This window comes from Callospermophilus lateralis, chromosome X (assembly GCF_048772815.1).
Source record: "Callospermophilus lateralis isolate mCalLat2 chromosome X, mCalLat2.hap1, whole genome shotgun sequence".
Lineage (NCBI taxonomy): Eukaryota > Metazoa > Chordata > Mammalia > Rodentia > Sciuridae > Callospermophilus > Callospermophilus lateralis.
The window spans coordinates 51,112,473-51,134,083 of NC_135325.1; the positions used below are offsets into that span (position 1 = coordinate 51,112,473).

A 21,611-nucleotide genomic window follows, 5' to 3' on the forward strand; every position below is an offset into this window, starting at 1 on the left:
AGAACAAATAAATTCAAATGATTGTATTTCAAAGACGGAATTGTTTGAAAAGATGGGGGAGAGGATTCGGATTTGAACACGTCGTAATTCTAACTCCACCCACTGATTTAAGCACTTCGCGGAAAAAGACTGATACTTTCGCAGGGTCAAATGAACACGAACATCTCAGATTTCGGTACTATAGCCGGAAATTTCAAAATCGTTTCGGTATTCGGGCGAGTTTTGCCCACAGTTACAGGGCAAATGCTTAATAACTCGGGGACATAATGAGAGTTTGCACGCCAAAAGCTACTATAAAAATGTTAAAAATGATCCACTTCTGTCAAAATTCGTGACTTTCAGTGACTTCATTTCTACCAAATAGCCCTGCAAATCGTCAGTCTGTGATTCCATTAAGCTCAAGGTACTTCAACAATGCTAAATGAGTTCATTTGTCCTCTGCCTAAATCTAGATTGTCATGAATTGCCCTTCTTTAACAAATCAGCCCTTATGATCCTCCTGCAGTTTCAAGTCCAGCATTCAATTTTGTCACATTGTTATTAATTTATGCCTCCTCTTTTGTTCCAGAAAAGATTTAAGGTAGCTTGTTACTTCAGCAAGAAATTATTACAAGCCACTGGAGACTACAAGTTGGATGTCTCAGAGCCTTGTGATTTCAAAAAAGTCCTTAATTTAAGAAACCAGGTCAGTGAATTTCTTGATAGTCTTTCTACTACCTAGTCCCTTGACAACATCAAAAAATAACAATTCAGGGACATAATGAATTCTCAACTTCTTAGATATAGTTGACAAACTGTTAGTTATGGATATGAACACAGAAAAAAATCATAATGTTGTTAATTTTTCCATCCAATAATCAAAAATCACATCATGCAGTGAAAAAGACAAAATTCACTACACAAACTCTCCTGGAAATTGGGCACCAACCTTGTCTTGTAATTTGATTTCACTAGTAACCACATACACACACACACACACACACACACACACACACACAAGTGCCCCAGCTTTTCAAATTTTAAAACAGACTTCTCAGATTCCTCTGGCAGATGTTTATGCCTTAGTGATTAGCTGTACTAGTTAATTAGGCAGAACTCTTCTTGTTAAATGCCAGGTCATGCTCTCAGTCGGGCAGACTATTTAGCTTACAGATACTCATGTTCTACGGTTTCTTATCCTGAGAGAAGAGTCATAGGATGTTATGATACATTTTTCCGCTATGGAAAGTGGGTGGTGGAGCTCTTGGTGACTCAATAAGAAAACACTTTAAGAACTCCAACCAGGTGCCTTCCAGAAATAACTCCTGGAAGGTTGTGTTTGAAGTACTTATTCATCAGACAAGCATATCTTCTTCAGCCACTCTTGTAACATTTGCTAGAATCTCTATGTTCAAGGCACTATAGGAAACATAAAATGAACAAAACAAGTTCCTAGCCCTCAAGAAATTTGAAGCCTACTTTGATAGGCACAAAAAGCCACTGGGGCTGGGCGTGTTGGTGCATGCCTGTAATCCCAGCAGCTGGGGAGGCTGAAGCAGGAGGATCACAAGTTCAAAGCCAGTCTCAGCAATTTAGCAAGGCCCTAGGCAACTGAGCAGGACGCTGTCTCAAAAAAATAAAAAGAGGCTGGGAATGTGACCCGCTGCTTAAGCACCCCTGGGTTCAATCCCTAGTACCCTCCCCATAAAAAAAAAGCCACTGGAGAACAATACAGAAGATTATTATTTAGGCAATTAAATATGCTAATTAATACACTGGTTTCTAAATATCTGGGGAGGGAACAGTCACTTCAGACTGGAGGGAGTAGATGAAGAACACTTGACCTGAGCATTGAAGGAGGTGCTTTTGTGTTTTCTCTTTCACACTGATTTGTTTGTTTTCTTTGCTACCTTTTACATACAGGAATTCTAAATTTAAAACCATCTGTAAATAAATCAACTACTTCTTCAACTCAGTCCCAAACTTTGCCACTCAAATAACACCAATAATGGCCTATTTTCTGTTGCTGTGTTAACAAATTGCCACAAATTTACAGACTTAAAACACATTGTACAGTAGTAGCACCAGTACTGGAGGAGGAAGTGGAGACACATGCTGCTCCATCAAAGCAGCTGGATAATGGTCCTAAAGGTTAAGTGAAGCTGAAAAAATACACAGATACAGCCTCCCACACTCTCCAGATAAGTAGTGATAGTAAGTATTCCAGAAAGACCTTTTTAAGACTAAAACCTTCACAAGAAAAAAAAATAATAAAACTTCCAGAAATCTTTTAACCTGAATAAAAGAAAAAAAAACTGATTTCTTGGTACTATAACCATCACTAGCCAATCGATTTGGGAAAAATGATTCCTTATTTGGTAGCCACTATGTTAAAGATATGGCCAGCTGTATCATCAACAGTGAAGATGAAAAAGGTGAAGGAAAAATAAAGACAGGTCAAACAGGAAAAGGCTGATGGATACAATTTAAATGGTGGCTTTTTGCAAAACAAAAGCAGAAAGGCAACCAAGAGTACACCTTCCTGAGCTCTCCACAATGAGGATGCCTTGTGAGAAAAACAAAGCTGCCAAAATGGGCTGGGGGTATAGCTCAGTTGGTAGTGTGCTTGCCTCACATGCACAAGCCCCTGGGTTAGATCCCCATTGATCCCAGAACCACACACACAAGAAAAGTTGTCAAAGACTAATAAGGTCACCTTCCCTCTGAATTCCTACTTTGTTTCTTTCCTCTTTTATTAGGAAGGCCACTGACTTTATTGGCTGTTATTGCCAAAAAAGGAGCCAAATGGCATCAAGCAGACCAGAGGTAAAGGTGGGGAAGGGGCCAGGAATCCAATCAGAAAAGCTAGTTAAAGGTTTCCATGTATGGAACTGGCAGGGGAAAGAGAAAGGGAGTTGCATGCAAGAGCAAAAATTCAATGGTGAGGGGAGAGAATTCTCAAAGACCCTCGAGTGCAACAACAGCAATCTTTTCCTTTGTAGAAGACAAAGAGCCTCCACTTGGATACAAACTCTGGAGACTTGATAATAGGACTGGGGATTGAGGGCTCCCCAGAGAACATCACACCATTCTCAAAGGCACCCAAACTAGTCCTGGGACTACTTGGCATTGGCACCACATGTGTCCTTCAGCCATTCCTGGAAGATGATTTCATCTTTCTTTAGCACCAGAAACTGACCAAGGACAACATACGCTTTATCAAAGCCCCTTTCCTCCAACTTCTTGTCCGGGACTTCACCAATCCCAGGCAGGCTCCTCACTGGCTTTTCCCCCATAGGCTCTGCCACAAAGTCTCCATTCTTAAGGGAGGTTGTCAACTTGATTGAGCTTAATGCTCTCATTCTCCACTTGGTTTCTTGACCAACAAATTGTGAGATCCAGTGGAGGCAAGAGGCAAAGTCTTGGTTTATTCTTCCAGTCTAAGTTTCTATCATGGAATGATATTCAAAAAGATTTTCACAATCTTCAGCCTGAGACTGTGTATAAAGAACAAAATAATTCATTAAGGGGCTGGGGTTGTGGCTCAGTACTACGTTCTATCCTCAACACCACATAAAAATAAATAAAGGTATTGTGTCTATCTACAACTAATTTTTTTTTTAAAAAAAGAGCAAATAATTCATAAAAAGTACAGAATTTCAGAATGGAGACTTGCATCTTTGCCTTGGTGAACATGCCTGTAGTTATTGGACTTAGGCCTTAAGACTGGTTTCAGTTTTCTGTGCCTTTAGACTAAAATCTGTTTCATTTGAAAGAAATTTATGGCAATTGTCTAGACAGTTTTCCCATGGAAGTTTCTGAAATTTATTCTAAAGTGGGAAGAAATGTTTTCTCTAAATATGAGAATCAGATAGATCAGGACATGATTGTTGCCTCAGCAATCTTTGTGGGCCTGTCTATAAATGATTTGTTCACTGCATCATAGGAGTATCATTGCAGAGCTCAAGGGAGTCATGATGACATCCCTTACTCTTTCCATTGCTATCTCCAATGCACACTAAGCAAATCCAAAGGAACTTAAATGGACTCACCACCACAGACCTCTATGTGTCTGAAACTATGCACTATCATTTAAATTTTGATCCTGACTCTGTTGCTAGGGTTGCAAGAGTTTATGAATCCGTGCAATAGTGGTCATGTGGTTTTGATAAGCTTTTCAGAGCTGAAAAACTTTCAAAACAAGGTTGGTATTCAGGACCAATCACATATAGTAGAAGACAGAGTGGAAGCTAGCAAATGTGCTAGGTGGTTGTTTTTTGTTCAGGATAGTTCTGATGACCATTATCTTTTAAGCTCAAGCTTTCATTTCTATAGTAAAACACTTCACACTAGAATTGAACACTCGAATTGTAGGTTTTGCTTTTATGAACAACCAGATGTGGAAGGACAATTAGTTGATAATTAAACATTCAACCAGAGACTCTGAAAATGGAGCTTTATTGTTATTCAAAATCTCAGTTTCCTGGATCTGCAATTTACTCTGATAGACCAATCCAATATCACAATTCATGTAAGTTTATTCATTGCAGTACATGTGTCATTTGTTTTATGTCAGCTTACCAGAATATACTTATTTAAAAAACTTTCTATGACAAACAAAACAAAGGATTATTTACAGGAGTAGCATTGCTGAGGGATTATGAGAACCCTACATTTTGCACTTTGAGAAAAAGAAAAAAGGATTGAAATACAATTTATAACCTTTCATTGTTACAAAAATCTTTTGCTGCCCAAACTGTTTCAGTTGTATGTGTAGAAGATCCACTATGATTTTATGCATTGAAAGCACATATCATGGGCTGGGGATGTGGCTCAAGCAGTAGTGCGCTCGCCTGGCATGCGTGCAGCCCAGGTTTGATCCTCAGTACCACATACAAAGATGTTGTGTCCACCGAAAACTAAAAAAAATAAATATTAAAAATTCTCTCTCTCTCTCTCTCTCTCTCTCTCTCTCTCTCTCTCTCTTTAAAAAAAAAATTCTCTAAAAAAAAAATAATCTGGAGTTAATCCCCAGCATCATCCCCACAAAAAATTAAAAAAAAAAAAGAAAGCACATATCATGTGGATTCAACCAGAAATAAAGTTGAATGAATGAAAAATTTAGAATAAAAGTTGTCTCTTTAAACAATCCATTTTAAAAGATAGTGTTGAAGAAACATACCTATGTAATAAAATACAGAATTTACACATACTAAAAATTATTTTAATCTTATACTTTATAAAAATTTAGAATTATGAATTAACATAATTTTGGGTAATAAAACACATCTGCAACATATCTTAGAACACCCTTTTCTAAATTATTTTAAGGTTGTGCTAATATTTTGGTTGTGAAAAGCTGAATTGTTTTTTGTACTGGGGATTTAACTCAGGGCAATTTACCACTGAGCAACATTTCCAGACCTTTTTGTTTTTAATTTTGATACATAGTCTCACTAAGTTGCTTAGGACCTTGATAAAAATTGCTGAGGCTGGCCTTGAATTTGCAATCCTCCTGCTTCATCCTCCAGAGCCACTGGGATTGCAGGCATGTTCCACCATTCCTGGCTTGGTTTGTTTATTTTTTTAAATTGCCTTACATTTTAAAAATCTTTTTTAAAAAGTATGCTACAAATTTGGAAATTGTTGCCATTTCTTTTATTAAACTCTGATACAAATTGGTATAACATAAAGACAACAAGAGCTATGATTTGAAGTATTAGATGTTCTTAGGTTCCTATGATAGTATTTTTGGTGTATACTTTAGAAAATTTTTATCAATCTCATTTGCTTAGCATTATATTAGGTAGAACTTGATTGTCCAACTAAATTCATAAACAGATTGGATTCTCTTGCAACATTAAAATTTATACAAAGTTTAAATAGATTTGGATAAAAATAAAACATTGTTTAAAAAGAAAAAAACATTGTTTTGGAGTTTAATTCATATATTTTATTGTAGTTATTATTACATGTGCTGGATTTCACCCTTGTCTCCAATGAAAGACTCTAGTTGAAAAATAGTGGGAAATGTGGAAAATATTAAAACCATATTTTATTGCATACCATATATATTGACATTAAAAAGAGTCTTGTCTGTTTCTTTTAAATTTAGCTGTCTCAAATAATTTAAAATCACTAATCACTTTTTCTCTGAATCAGTAGTCATGGGGGGTATAGCGACTATCCCCAAAATTTTTTAGTTATTTTTAGGTGCAGAGTGCATTCATCATTGCACATGACTGTAATGTAGTGTTTTGAAATGGCCTTGTTCAGAAATGTTTTCAGTTACACAACTTTAAAAATGTGTCCTTCTCAGATGGAACATGTAACTCGAGATGTTTCTTCCTACTTTGTCATTTTTAAGTTTTCCTATCCTATCCTTACCCCACATTTAAACACAGAAATAAAGGGTTTAGTCACACTTAATGTCTTCATCATTCAAAAATAACTGTATCCCCACAAGCCCCCCCTTATTTATTTATTTAGAAGTAGTTGGACACAATACCTTTATTTTGTTTATTTTTTATGTGGTGCTGAGGATGGAACCCAGGGCCTCACACATGCTAGACAAGAGCTCTACCACTGAGCCACAATCCCAGTCCCTCTTTTTTTTTTTTTTTTTTTTGTGTGTGTGTGTGTATGTGAGTGTGTGTATATGTGTGGTGCTAGGGATCTAACTTAGGGCCTTGCACATAGATAGTAGTCAAGTACTCTCCCACTGATCCACATTACCACCCCTTTTTATTTTTTATTTTGAGACAGGGTCTCACTAAATTACCAAGGCTGGCCTCAAACTTTTGAGATACTTCTGCTTAAGCTTCCTGAGTCCCTAGGATTACTGACTGGCTTGTGCCACCATGCCCAGTCCTTGTTTGTTTGGTTTCGGTTTTGGTTTTGGTTTTGTGTACTAGGAATTCAACCCAGTGGTACTAAGTCTCCAGCCCTTTTTTATTTTTTATTTTGAGACAGGGTCTCACTAAGTTGTGTAGGGCCTTGCTAAATTGCTAAGGTTGGCCTTGAAGTTGGATTCCTCCTGCCTCAGCTTCCTGGGCCCCTGGGATTACAGGAGTGCATTACTGTAGCCACTTTCCCTGTGTTTTTTAAGGTCAGAAGTAAAATACTACCAAGAGAAGGTATAGATGCTGAAGATGTAGGTCGGTGGTATACACTTTGAGGCCCTGTGTTTGATCCCCAGCACTGCAAAAAGAAAAGGTATTATGGTATTTTTAATTAAAGAGAAAAGATATTTGATTTTAGTGAAACGTTGATTGCACCATTACAAAGTTTTCACCTAATAAGATGGAATTCGGAGCCAGTTGTATTGATACTCACCTATAATCCCAGGGACTAAGGAGGCTGAGGCAGGATGCTTCCAAATTCCAGGCCAGCATCACCAATTGAGCAAGACCCTATCTCAAAATAAATAAAGGCTGGTGCTGTACCTCAGTGGTAGAACACCTCTGGGTTCAATCCCTAGTACCACACCAAAAACTAATAATAATAAATTATTATTATTTGGCAAATTATCTATTTGTAAACAATTAAAATATACATCTAGGATGAATAAAAAGTCTCTATGCATCTATATTAGATGGCAGAATTGTAAGAGAGCCACTGTATGTTAAAAAGTGTTAAAATGGCTTCTCCATGTTTCTAGAAGCACTTACATATATTACCTATGAGACCATGATGCACCCAGGTCTTTGGACTGTGTCATGTGGACATAGCTTGTTCCCTGTGTTTTCTTGGAGCTACCATGTGTTTAAGATCTAGCTATTTAGTGTTGTGATTATTCTGATTTTTCATCTGTTTTAAATTTGTACTTTTTGTTTTTTTGGATAGCAGATATTAATACCCTTCTATTTCAGACAGCCAATTTTTGATGCACTTTTGTGTATGCATAATACAAAATACTCTAAAGAAAAATGGTACAGTTATGTAATTGTTAAGTTCTGGTAGTTTATCAATACAAATAAAAATATTTGCCATTAAATTTACATACAGAAAGAAAGGGACATTGCAATGTTTTCTGTTTTTGTGTGAAGAGAACTATTTGGTATAAGTCACATATTATGTGAAAGATTTACTATAAGACACTAAAACAGCCAGGCGTGGTGATACACACCTGTTATCCCAGCAACTCAGGAGGCTAAGGCAGAAGGATTATGAGTTCAAAACCAGTCTCAACAGATTAGCAAGGTACTTAGCAACTCAGCGACCCCCTGTCCCCAAAAAGGGCTGGGGATATGGCTCAGTGGTTAAGCATCCTGGGTTCAATCCCCTGTACAAAAAAAAATAAAATAAAAAATAAAAAGACACTAAAACACTCTGGTTAAGAATGAAAAGAAAAAAAGAGCTATAACTTCATTCTGTAGTTTGGTCTAAATATCTTTTGATTATATTTTTGGATTCTATTGAATGGTAATTTAGTTGACATTGGGCACAACCTGTACCTGATTTTTAAATACGTGCCTCTAAAAATCTAAGCTCAAGGCAAAAGGTGAAATGAAACAGGAAAGCTGTATCCATTTGCTATAATAAGTGGTTCAGAATTGTTTTATATCAAATGTTTCATTATAAAACATGATAGAGGCTAGAGCTATTGTCAGCTTTGCTAGGACACTATTATGCATTTTTACAAATAATAAAAGCTATTGAAAGTACTTTAAAAAGCTCTCAGGAAACCTGTTCTCATTCTAACTGCACAATAACCTGAAATTTAGGTCAAAATATTTATCACAGAAGCCGAGCATGGTGGCCTACGCCTGTAATTCTAGCTATTCAGGAGGCTGAGGCAGGAGGATTGCAATTCAAGGCCAGCCTGGACAATTTAATGTAATCCTGTCTCACAATAAAAATGTAAAAGGCTAGTGATGTAGCTCAGTGCTGTGGGCCTTAGGTTTAATCCCCAGTACTGCCCTCAGAAATATGCAATTATTGTATATTTCACACTGTACATAAGAGATATTGCTTTACAAATAATTCAAAATGTATTTTTCATTTAAATTTTAGTGCTTTTTCATCAAATATACATTCTTAATTTGAAAATGAAATCATACTACCAGCAATAGACCATTATGTTGATACTCTAAAGAAACAATCGCCACTTCTATAAATCACTTTAAATTTATAAAATAAAGTATGGCACACAATTTATCTTCTTTATTAGTCATTTTAATTCCACAGAGAAGTTTTTTATAAATATCATTTTTTGTATGTGCTTCTAGGTATCAAACTCAACCTGGTACATGCTAGGCAAGTGCTCTACCACTGAGCTACATCCCCTGCTCTAAAGATCCTTTATATTAATCAGTTAGAACATGGGAAAATATGTAGTTGTTTGTATCTGAAAAGTGTTCCAAACTCTTAAGTCTAGAGATAATAAAAAATTCTTGTAGATGGAATGGAGATATAGCTCAGTGTAGATATTGCCTAATACCATGCTTGAGGCCCTGAATTCCACCCCCAGCATTGCAAAAAATGAAAAAAAAAAAAAACCCACTGCTATAGAATTTTGTAATATGTATACATATTGGATTAAAGAAAATTTATAGTCATGTTGGTGTGTTATGAAGTTAATACTTAACATGATTTTTCTGCATATTTCAAATGATATGTGTACCATTGTACTTAAAATGAATGAATTATCCGAGTACATAGATTTGAATGTGTGTTTTGGTTTGTAAACTATATAATTTCTTGTATATTTCCAGAAATTAATTTTATAAGGTTTTATGTATCTACTTCTAAATATAGTATATAGTCAGGTGCAGTGGTGCACGTCTGTAATCCCAGCAGCTCAAGAGTTTGAGGCAGGAGAATCACAAGCTCAAGACCAGCCTCAAGCTGGAAGCACTGGTATACACCTATAAATCCCAGCAGCTTGGGAGGCTGAGACCTCCTGTGAGTTCAAAGCCAGCCTCAGCAATGGCGAGGCACTAAGCAACTCAGTGAGACCCTGTCTCTAAATAAAATGCAAAATAGGGCTGGGGATGTGGCTCAGTGGTCAAGTACCCTTGAGTTCAATCCCCAATACCCCCACCCCCCCAAAAAAAAGACCAGCCTCAGCAATTTAGCAAGACTCTAAGTAATTTAGTGAGACCTTGTCTCAAAATAAAAAAGGGGGGTGGCTGGGGATGTAACTCAGTGGTTAAGCATCCCTGGGTTCAATCCCCAGTACCCCCAAAAAATGTATTAAACAAACATAACATAAAATTCATCATCTTAGCCATTTTAATTGAACAGTTCAGTAGTGTTAAGTAATCTCACTTGTTGTGCAAGAGATCTTCATCTTGCAATACAGAAACTATACCCATTGAAAAATAACTCCAGCCAGTTGCAATGGGGCATTCCTGTAATCCAAGATACTTGGGAAGCTGAGGCAGGAGAATGAGAAGTTCAAAATCAGCCTGGACAAGTAGCTAACAAAAATTTTAAATGGACTGGGTATATAGCCAATATAGTCAGTGGTCACACACTTGCCTATCAAGTAAGTGTAAGGCCATGAACTCAATTCCCAGTACTGCAAAGAGGGAGGGAGACAGAGAGAGAGAGAGAGAGAGAGAGAGAGAGAGAGAGAGAGAGAGAGAAAATGACTCCCAATCTCCCCCACCCCAGTAACCACCTTCTACTTTGTTTCTTGAATTTGACTACTTTAGATACCCCTATATGAGTGGAATAATACAGTGTTTATAATTTTGTGACTTACAAGCCTAGTCCCTTTTAAGAGCTCAGCTGATGAGGTCAAATTCACTCAGGATTATTTCAGTATTTTTTTTCAGTACTAGGGATTGAACCCAGGGGTGCTGTACAAGTGAGCTATATTTCCACTCCTTTTTTTTTCTATGCTAAGTTGCTAAGACTTGTCTGGAGCTTGTGATCCTCCTGCTTCAGCTTTCTGAGTTCCTGGGATTATGGGAGTAAGCCACAACACCTAGCTTCTTTATTTCTACTTTCTTTACTTTTCATACTTTTTAGTACTGATACTTGAACCCAGGGGCACTTTGCCATTAAATTACATCCCCAGTTCATTTTTTTTTTTTTTTTTTAGATCTTTCGTTTTGAGACAAGATCTTGCTAAATTGATACAGCTAGCCTCAAATTTGTAATCCTCTTTCTTCAGCCTCTTGAGTAGCTGGGATTACAGGTATGGACCACCACAACAATCTTTATTTCTGTTATTATTTAGTTTTACAAGTCACCTGATGTGAGGCCTTAATTAGTTCTTCATGATCCCTTCCCAGCAGTGCCTAGATTAGAGTCTGACTAAATAACTGGGACAAAGTACTTGTACACCAGTGTGGGTGGGATATTGAGAGCCACTGTAGAATTCTGCCAACCCACAAATGGCAATGGGGAAGAGTGCTAAGCGGTTGGGGGAGGCTGTCAGACAGTTTCACACACTGAATTCAACTTTTGCATACAGTATTCGCCCTTTCAATTTGCCCCATGTAGAATTCTAGGCAATAGAGCGTTGAAAAAGAGTGAAACAGTCTGATACCATAATGTTTAAGGTAATTAAGTTCTTGCCTTAGAGTAACTGCAGGATTTGGAAGAGGAAAACAAAAGCAAGAAAAGTAAATTAACTGAGAAAAAAAAAAAGCCATTGATAATTTCATCCCCTGCCCTATATAGTGAGCAGAGTAGAGATATCAGTGATAGGGACTCCCATGGGGAGCTCAACTGTAAGAAAGCATAAATGGAAAGGAAAAACCAACCAGGCTTCCTATTGCATGCTGAAAATAGGTGAAAGGGTGTAGCACAGAGCTGTAAGAACACATGTGGGATATCAAAATAGCTCTGGAATTCATCCTCCACCTCCATTGCCAATGCCACTCCCCTCAGAGTAGCTTAGGCAATTACAACAGCTCTCTAACTAGTCTCTGGGGCTCTAGACCTAGCTAACTGTAATGTTCTGTACTTGACCTTAGAAAATCTAAAATACAAGTCAGAATTAAGTCAATACCCTGCTTAACATCTGTTGATTGTGCATCATCTAGTTTCATACACAAGGCCCTCCATATGTCAGCTCTGCTTACTAATCCAGCCAAAGTGATATTGCTGTGTCAGTCTCATACATTTAGACCCACAGGGGACACATTGAGAACTGATGGAACTTTCTATGAGTGACAATTTTCACCCCATAGATGAGGAATGGAGAAAAATGGATTTTTCTTTCCATTTCATACAGGAGAGAGACCCTGTCCCCTTGGAAAAGGAGAGAGAAACGCCTCAGAAATGGGATTGGGGGCTGGGGATGTGGCTCAAGCGGTAGCGCGCTCGCCTGGCATGCATGCGGCCCGGGTTCGATCCTCAGCACCACATACAAACAAAGATGTTGTGCCCGCCAAAAACTAAAAAATAAATATTAAAAAATTCTCTCTAAAAAAAAAAAGAAATGGGATTGGCAGGATCCTTTTTCTTACCCAAAGTTTCTGTAATGTAAACAGGGCCTTAAGTCTCCAAATTTTATAGCCTGCAGTCATCTCCAAAGTCATCCCCTTTGAAGTATGAATACCTAGGGAAATAGTGCTCCATCTTCCTGGTAGCCAGGGACCTAGTCCTGACTGTAGCCATTTGGATCTCTTGGGAAGATAAGAGATGTTTTGTTATCCTTTTCAATCAATAGACAAATAGCCACAGATATCATCCTCATGGTATACAAAAAGTAAAATATGTCTAGGGGAAGTGGAAGCAAACATTATATCATATACATTCCTGTATTTCAGGCTTTTTTCAGGGAGAATAAGAAATCCAGGCAAGGTTTCTTCCTCACATCCAGGATTCTTCTATCTTCTTATCTCATTCAACATGCTCTCTTAGGACTTTTCCACCCATTCTTAACTGCTACTTGGATCCTAAGAACTTCAAATATGCCACTACCTGCTAAACATCTTTATCTGCAAGTACTACAGGCACCTCAAATACCACATGTTCAAAATGGAACTCTTCACTTCTGCCCCCAGACTCTTGTAGTCTCTACATGAATTGATAGCAGTACCGTCTGTGTCACACTTGTGGCTGCCCTCAAATTTGAACAGTCTTTCTTTAGAATTTCCACATTATGAACCCCTGCCTCTCTAGTGTTGAGTCAGAGCTATTTTGCCAGTCTCCCTTGTAGCTGACAGTCATGTGACTTAGATTTCTCCGATCAGAAACACCTGCACAAGACTCTGATTCAGAACTGAGCTATATGAGGAAATATGCTCTATGTGGACTTTACTTTCTTTCTCTATCTTTTTTCCTGTCAGGGAATTTCCAGTGTTTTCAAGGTTGACTTCTCACAGCTATAGTGGTCAAGTTTCCTCTTATGCTCTGGGTGAGGGACCTGTATAATTTGGCTACTTCTACCACAGTTTGGGGCATTGTTTCTGGAAGTTTGACCTCTGATCTGGTTCTTCAGCTCTCCCAACAATTACAAGATTCCCCCAATATTCTTTTTTAAAATACCTTTTCTGCTTAGTTTTCTTCCATTGGTATCAACTAATTTCTCTAACAAATACACATCCCACCATACAAAACTAGAACCCGGAGTCATCCTTGACTCTCCCTTACTACCAATATCCAAGCAACCCTGGAGTCTATTAGTTTTATCTTCTAATCACTTCCTGATTATGACCCTTCCTCTTTATCCCAATTACCACTTCCCTCCCTAGCTCTGATCCTGATAATTTTTTATCTACACTATTGCAACAGCCTCCTAATTAGTCTCCTAGTCTACAGTCTTGTTCCTCTTTCAATCTTAAGATTTCACACTAATAGAGGGATTTATATAATACACAAGGCCTGACTGTCATACATTTGCTTTAGATCCCAGTCCTCCCCCCTTCCTATTTTGGAATGTTTGCTATTACAAGATGGGACCACTTGCAATGTGTGGCTGCACATGCATGTACACACACACACACACACACACACACACACCCCTACACACACCTTTTATCTCTTGGCTCTGTGCCTTTGTTTGTGTTGTTCCCTTAGCCTAAAATGACCTTTCTTCCTTTCTTTACTTGGAGACACTCCTCCTTACTTCCATAATACCTGTACATACATCCAACATTGTACTTACAAGGAGGTACTGTAATTGCCTATTTATGTGTCTGCCTCTCCAGGCTAGATTGTGAGCTCCCTGAGAGGCAGATAAGTTTGAATTCATGTATGTCTCTCTCCTCAATGCCTTCCTTAGTGCCTGGCATTTAGTATGCATAAAATAAATGTTTTATAACTGATTAATACATTGATTGACTTCAAACATCATCACATCTCTATGATAGTTTCTTTACAATTCTCTACCTTCCAATTTTCTGGGCCTGCCTCTCCATTTTTTTTCCAGTTCTGGGGATTGAATGCAGGGGTGCACTACCACTAAGCTACATCCCCAGCCCTTTATATGTATATTTTTATTTTGGAATAAGGTCTTACTAAGTTGCTGAGGCTGGCCTTGAACTTCTGATCCTCCTGCCTCAGAATCCCAAATGGCTGGGATTATAGGCATATGTCACTGCACCCAACTTGGACCTCATAAAGCAGCTAGTGTTTACTTCCTATACATACTTGGTACATTCCCTTTAAAAAATGATGTAATATTCACATAACACAAAATTAATCTTTTTTTCTCTGCAATACTGGAGATGGAACCCTGTCTCTAAATAAAATACAAAAAAGGGGTGGGGATGTGGCTCCATGGTTAAGTGCCCCTGAGTTCAATCCTCAGTACCCCCAGAAAAATCTATTCAATAATTGATGTTCATTTGGGTCAGTTTTATCTTTTGGCTAGTGTGAATAATGGTGCTCTAAACATCTGTTTACAAGTTTTGGGTTGAATACTTGTTTTCAGTTATTTTGGGTAGAAACCTAAGAATGGAGCTGCTGGATCACATAGCAATTCTATTTTTAAAAAACTTTTTGAGAAATTGCCAAATTGCTTTCTAGGGTGGCTGCATCATTTTACACTGCTACCAGCAATGCATGAGGGTTATAATTTCTCCACATCCTCACCAGCACATCTTTACCTCATCCTGGCAGTTGTGAAGTTGATTTATATTTCTCTAATGACCAGTGATGTTTTGGTTTGTTCTTTTGAGATAGGGCCTCAATACACTGCGCAAGCTGGCCTTGAATCCTGGGCTTAAGCAATGCTCCTACATCAGTTTCTCTAGTCTGACAGGTATGTGCCATCATGTCTGGCTCATTGAATTATTTTCATGTGCTTTTTTGGCCATTTGTATGGAAAAATGTCTAATTAAATCCTTTGCCAATTTATTTTAGTAGATATTCAAATTTTCTTAGTACAGTTTCAGATTTGCATAATTGAACCAGTATTACACAGAGTTCAATATATCCACACCTTTCCTCTCTACTCCCCATAAACAGTTTCTCCTACAATTAACAATTTACAATAGTGTGGTACATTTCTTATAATTTATAAATCTTAATAAATCAATATTAATACATTGCTAATAGTTTAAATTAGGTTTCATTTTTTTGTATTGCACATTTTATAGACTTTGCAAATGTTCAATGACACCTATCCACCATTACAGTACTATAAAGAATAGTTTAAATGCCCTAAAAATCCCCTGTGCTCCATCTATTCAGCCTTTCCTCCTACCCTCCAAAACCTCTAGCAACCACTGAACATTTTACTTTCCCCACAGATTAACTTTACTGTTACAACAGTTTTATGTTTATATACAGGAAGAGTGATTAAGATAGTATAGAAAGTCCCCATATACTCCATATTCAATTTCCATAATTATTAATGTGTGTGTATTTAAGTAACCTTAAAGTCCACCAATAGGAAGTTGATTAAATAAACTCTGGTGCAGCTATCGGTGTAAGACTGTGCAATTACAAAACCAATGAGCAGCTCTCTATGTAGACTGACTTTAAAAGATTTCCAGGATATTCTCAAAAGTAGGGAAAGCAAGGTGCAAAACAGTGCACATATAATCCAAAACTTATGTTTTCTTAAAAAAAAGGGGGGGGCTGGTGTTGTGGCTCAGTGGTAGAGGGCTCACCTAGTGTGTGTGAGGCCCTGGGTTCCATCCTCAGCACCACATAAAAATAATAAATAAAATAAAGGTATTATGTCCAACTACAACTAAAAAATATTTTTAAAAAAGGAAACATATATACGTATGTATATGTATATATATTCATATATATATATATATATATATACATATAAAATGATAAATGTATATATCATCATCTCTGGAATTATATTTGTATATCCTCATATAGTCTTATGAAACTGATAACTATAGTTGGCCCTAAGGAGGGGAAGTGAACTGAAGGTAGAAAAGGAAGGGAAATTTACTCTTTACTATATACCTTCATGTAGATTTTAATTACTTTTTGTAGTACTAGGGATCAAACCCAGGACCTTGTGTGTGCTAAGCAAACTCTGTATTATTGCACTACAACTTCAGCCCTAGATTTTTTTTATCTTTTTTATATCCTATATCATATATCACTTTTATATCATAAATTATTTATAAAAATTAAATACTGTGCCAGATGTGGTAGTGCAAACCTGTAATCCCAGCAACTCTGGAGGCTGAGGCAGGAGGATGGCAAGTTTCAAGCCAGCCTCAGCAATTCAGTGAGACCCTGTCTCAAAATAAAAGACAAAAAAGAGCTGGGGGTGTAGCTCAGTGGTAGAGCACCCTAGAGTTCAATACCCAGTACCAGCTTTCCAACTAGGGCCTGGCAGAATGGCTCCCGCAAAGAAGGGTGGCGAGAAGAAGGGCCATTCTGCCATCAATGAGGTCGTGACCCGGGAATACACCATCAACATTCACAAGCACGTCCATGGAGTGGGCTTCAAGAAGCGTGCTCCTCCTCTCAAAGAGATCCAGAAATTTGCCATAAAGGAGATGGGAACTCCAGATGAGCGCATTGATACCAGGCTCAACAAAGCTGTCTGGGCCAAAGGAATAAGGAATGTCCCATATCGTATTTGTGTGCAATTATTCAGAAAACATAACGAGGATGAATATTCACCAAACAAGCTCTATACTTTGGTAACTATGTCCCCGTTACTACGTTCAAAAATCTACAGACAGTCAATGTGGATGAGAACTAACTGCTGATAGTTAAATAAAGTCATAAAACTGTAAAAAAAAAAAAAAATACCCAGTACCACCAAAAAAAATTAAATACTGTATGTAAAGTAATGTTGAAAGGGGACAAGATGCCAGTTTTCCCAAAATGAATCTGAAGTATATCACAGAATCTATCAAACTTTCTAACTTCTATATGCTCCCAATGCCTGACATAGGGTTGAATAGCACTTCCACAAGTAACTTGCAAAGCACTTCTTTAGATGGAGGTCTGGGCAAAAATTGAAGACCTTGGGAGCACAAGGGGGCTTTTTCACTTCTTTCCTGAAAGCAGGGATTCTGCGAGAGCAGGGAGACACAGCAGTGGTGAATGCAGGCTATCTGTCAGAGAAAACAGTTTGACCTTTTGGAACATGACTTAAGACAGGGTTTTAGCTACAGAGAGAGCACATTTCATAAAGGCCAAAGAATGTGTTTACTTGAAGATATTCCAATCTGATCATGTGGATTTTAAACAGAAAGCATGTTTAAGTGAAACTAAAAGTGGTTACAAAGGATCACATTAAGAATGTCTTCAAAGAAAGAATGACAAACAGAGAGGTGCTGGCACTTTCACAAGACAGGAAAAGAGGTCAGAACTAAGATTAGAGCCTTCAAGTCTTTAATTCCTTTACACACATCTGAACCTGTTTTTCCTACTGTTCTCAGAGTCCTATCCACTACACCCTCTGGAATCCTTGTTCTTTGAGAGGCCAACTCCACTAATCCTAGCATTCTTTGTGGACCTTTTCCTCCCTGCCCCTATCTGAACTGCACTGGGGCTCTAGCCTGGGCTCCTGCTTCTCCACAGCCCCCTTTTTTTCTTTTTTTTTAGAAAGAGAGAGAAAGAATTTTTTAATATTTACTTTTTAGTTTTCAGTGGACACAACATCTTTATTTTATTTTTATGTGGTGCTGAGGATCGAACCCAGCGCCCCATGAATGCCAGGTGAGCGCATTACTGCTTGAGCCACATCCTCACCCCCTCCATAGCCCTTTCTTGAAGGAAATTGCTGCTTCTCTCACCCTCTGCCTACCACAGAGAGAAGGGGATGGGAGGGGATGAGGGAAGCTGTCTCCTGTCTCCCAATTGCCAAATCCATCACTCCTAAGTAAAAATAAATAAATAAATAAATAGAAATAAAAAATAAAATTAAAAAAAATCTGTTCTTTTGAGACTTATGACATTTAGCTTTACAACCTTCTCCACAACCTTAAAACTAGCACCCCAGCCTCTTTACTCAGTATGAATATTGTGTATGCATGTGAAACTGGGGATGAAACCCAGGTGCACTTTGCTATATCCTCCATCCCTTTTATTTCTTATTTTGAAACAGGGTCTTGCTAATATGCCGAGGCTGGCCTCAAACTTGTGATCCTCTTGCTTTGGTGTCCTGAGTTGCTGGGATTATAGGTATGCACCACTACACCTGGCTCAATAAGAATTTTTGAATCAAGCTTTCAGTTTTCCTCTCTACCTACCCCATGTTCTGTCATCAGCAAGAAGATTTGAGAATTAATCTGGGTGACAAACTGACTCCCTGACCATCCAATTTCTTGACTTTCTCAATTGCTTTGAAGAAAGTTTCCAAATTCCTTCCATTAACAGATGATTCTTCAAATATAGTCACCTATTTCATTTCCTGACAAGTTTTCTGTTTTGTGCTGCTAAAACAGAATACGTGAGACTGGATTTTAAAAGAACAGAAATTTATTTCTCAGAGTTCTGAAGCCTGGTAAGTCTAAGATCAAAGTGCCAGCAGGTTCAGTTGTCTAGTGAGGGTTACATCCTGCTGAGGGGAAGAACACTGTCCTCACATGGCAGAAGGTGAAAGAGTTAAGAAGCCAAATGCTGCAAGAAACCCCTTTTATAAGGGCCTAAATGCCATTCAGAAGGGAGGGCCCCCTCATGGCCTATATAAAGTCCTCATCTTTTAATACTATCCCATTGGCCAACATCTGAATTCTGTGTGTTTGTTTTGCAGTGCTGGGGATCAAATCCAGGGCTTCACACATGTTAGTCAAGCACTCTACCAGTGAACCACACCCCCAGACCACATTACCTGAACTTCAGAGGATATATCTCCAAACCACAGCAGCTTCTTATGTGTTTTATATTCCAGCTATAAGAAATAAATTATAGTTCTCTGAAACCAGTGCTTATTTATTCCTCCAGGCACTTTGCCCGTCCTCATATCTTTGTTTGCAATGCCAGTTCCATTCCCACTAACTATATCTATTAAGCATTCACAAAAACGACTCATTTCATAATTTAGCCTTGCACTCTTATTCTGCCTTAACTCCAGAAACTTTGTTTTCCATTCCATTTAAGCCCCTACTCTCACACCCTGGGCTTCTTCATTGCCCAGAAAAACCCAACCTCTGGAATCTTAAATCCTAGTCTCACAAAAAGGCAAAGCTACTTCTACTTCTGGGCAAGATTGAGTAATTTACCCTACCAACTAAAACAGCAAAGAAAAAGGATGAACTAGATGAAACAATGGGCTTTGGATATTAGACATCTGGAAGCATATGATAATGATCACAAAAAGTTGAAAAACAAACAAGATGATTCTAATGATGATCCCAGCATACTCGCCTAGAGAGAATTGTTAGGCCACAGTGTAGAAAGGAGGAACTCAGGCAGAACTCAGCAATCTCTCTTAGTTAAGAAGATAAAGTTGGGAGTCTAGGGAGAACAAGGTAACTAAAGTTCTGTACAGTACAGAGTACTGGAGAAAAGCAAGTTGCACAGAGAGAAAGCTCTAGAAATTTGCAAGGGATGTTCATCATGTTTTCCACTGATAATAGGTCAGTGCATGCACATAAAGAAACTGCCTAGAACTAGGGGTGTGGCTCAGAGTTTAGCATGGAGGAAGTGCTGGGTTTCATCCCCAGCACTGAAAAAAAAAAAAGATAAAAATAAAACTGTTTCAAAGTAACTTACCAACTTTCCAGGACAAAGTTTAATTTACAGTAAGTGTTTTTGTTTTGTTTTGTTTTTGCAATACAGGTGATCAAACCCTGGGACTCATACATGCTAGGAAGTGCTCTATCACTAAGCTACATCCCTAACCCTTATTTATTTTTTATTTAGAGACAGGAGCTCACTAAGTTGCCAAGGTTGGCCTTGAATTTGTGATCCTCTTGCCTCAGCCCTCTGAGTAGCTGGGATTACAGGTGTGTCCACTAAACCCAGCTGCATATTTACAGTAGTAAAAATATTTACCACTCAATAATGTAAAATTAACAATCTCTGGCATTCAAAAAATAACAAGCAGATAAAGAAGCAGGAAAATATGATCTACAACGAGGAGAAAAATCAATCAATAGAAACAGACCCAGAAATAATACAGGTGATATAGTTAAAACACAGGAATAGTGAAACAGTTATTATATAACTATATTCCATATGTTCAAGAAAGAGAGGAAATTTGAACATATTAAGTACAGACACATTTTCTTTTAAAAAAATCAAAGTTCTAGAGAAAAAAAGGCAATGCCTATATTTATAAAAATACAGTAAATTGAACTGGGTGTGGTGGCATATGCCTGTAATCACAGTGATTTGGGAGGTTGAGGCAGGAGAATTGCTAGTTTGAGATAAGCCTCAGCCTAAGCAACTTAATGAGACCCTGTCTCAAAATTTTAAAAAAAGGGCTGGGATTGTAGCACTCCTAGCTTCAATTTCCAGAACCAAAGAAAGAAAGAAGAAAAAGAAAACTAACTCACTCTCTCTCTCTCTCTCTCTCTCTCTCTCTCTCAATTGGATTAACAGCAGATTAGATACTACAGAAAAAATGATTAATAAACTTGAAAGTATACTCAACTGAAAAAAAGAACAGATCATCAATGAGCTGTAGGGAAACCCTAAGCTCTATACATGTAATTGGAGTCCCTGAAGAAGGGGAATGAATAGAAAAAATAATGGCCAAACTTTTCCCAAATCTAATGAATACTATATACAGAGATCCAAGAATCATAATAAATACCAAGCATAAGAAACATGAAAAGAACTATACCATGAAGAGCAAGCTAGCCAAGGGTGATAGGTCAGGCCTGTAATTTCAGCTACTCAAGAGGTTGAGGCAGGAGGATTGCAAGTTCAAGGCCAGCCTGGGCAACATAGCATGACCCCATCTCAAAACCAGAGTGCTTGCTTCAGCAGCACATATACTAAAACTGGAACAATACAGAGAAAATTAGCATGGCCCCTGTGCAAGGATGACATACGAATTCATGAAGCATTCCATAGTTTTTAAAAGGCCTGGGAATGTGGCTCAGTGGTTAAGCACCCCTTGGTTCAATCCCTGGTACCAAATAAATAAACAAACAAACACATATAAAGCCAGAAAAGGGATGGTGTGTAGCTCGGTGGTAGAGTGCATAGCTGGGTTCAATCTTCAGTATCAAAAAATGTGTTAAGGGGCTAAGGTTGTAGCTCAGTGGCTGAGCACTTGCCTAGCATGAGTGAGGTGCTGGATTTGATCCTCAGCACCACATAAAGATAAATAAAATAAAGGT

At 38.0% G+C, this 21,611-nt stretch overlaps 1 non-coding gene and 3 pseudogenes across 1 annotated transcript; 3 read left to right on the forward strand and 1 right to left on the reverse strand.

Moving 5' to 3' along the window:
• Positions 1–2,037: 2,037 nt before the first annotated feature.
• LOC143638538 (barrier-to-autointegration factor pseudogene) lies at positions 2,038–3,341 on the reverse strand (annotated as a pseudogene).
• A 302-nt stretch (positions 3,342–3,643) lies between these two features.
• Positions 3,644–4,624, forward strand: LOC143638539 (suppressor of cytokine signaling 6-like; annotated as a pseudogene).
• Positions 4,625–16,700: 12,076 nt separating this feature from the next.
• LOC143639206 (large ribosomal subunit protein eL31 pseudogene) lies at positions 16,701–17,106 on the forward strand (annotated as a pseudogene).
• A 4,133-nt stretch (positions 17,107–21,239) lies between these two features.
• LOC143639617 (U6 spliceosomal RNA) lies at positions 21,240–21,346 on the forward strand. The gene has a single exon (XR_013154760.1). It is a non-coding gene; the product is annotated as a U6 spliceosomal RNA (small nuclear RNA).
• Positions 21,347–21,611: the final 265 nt, after the last annotated feature.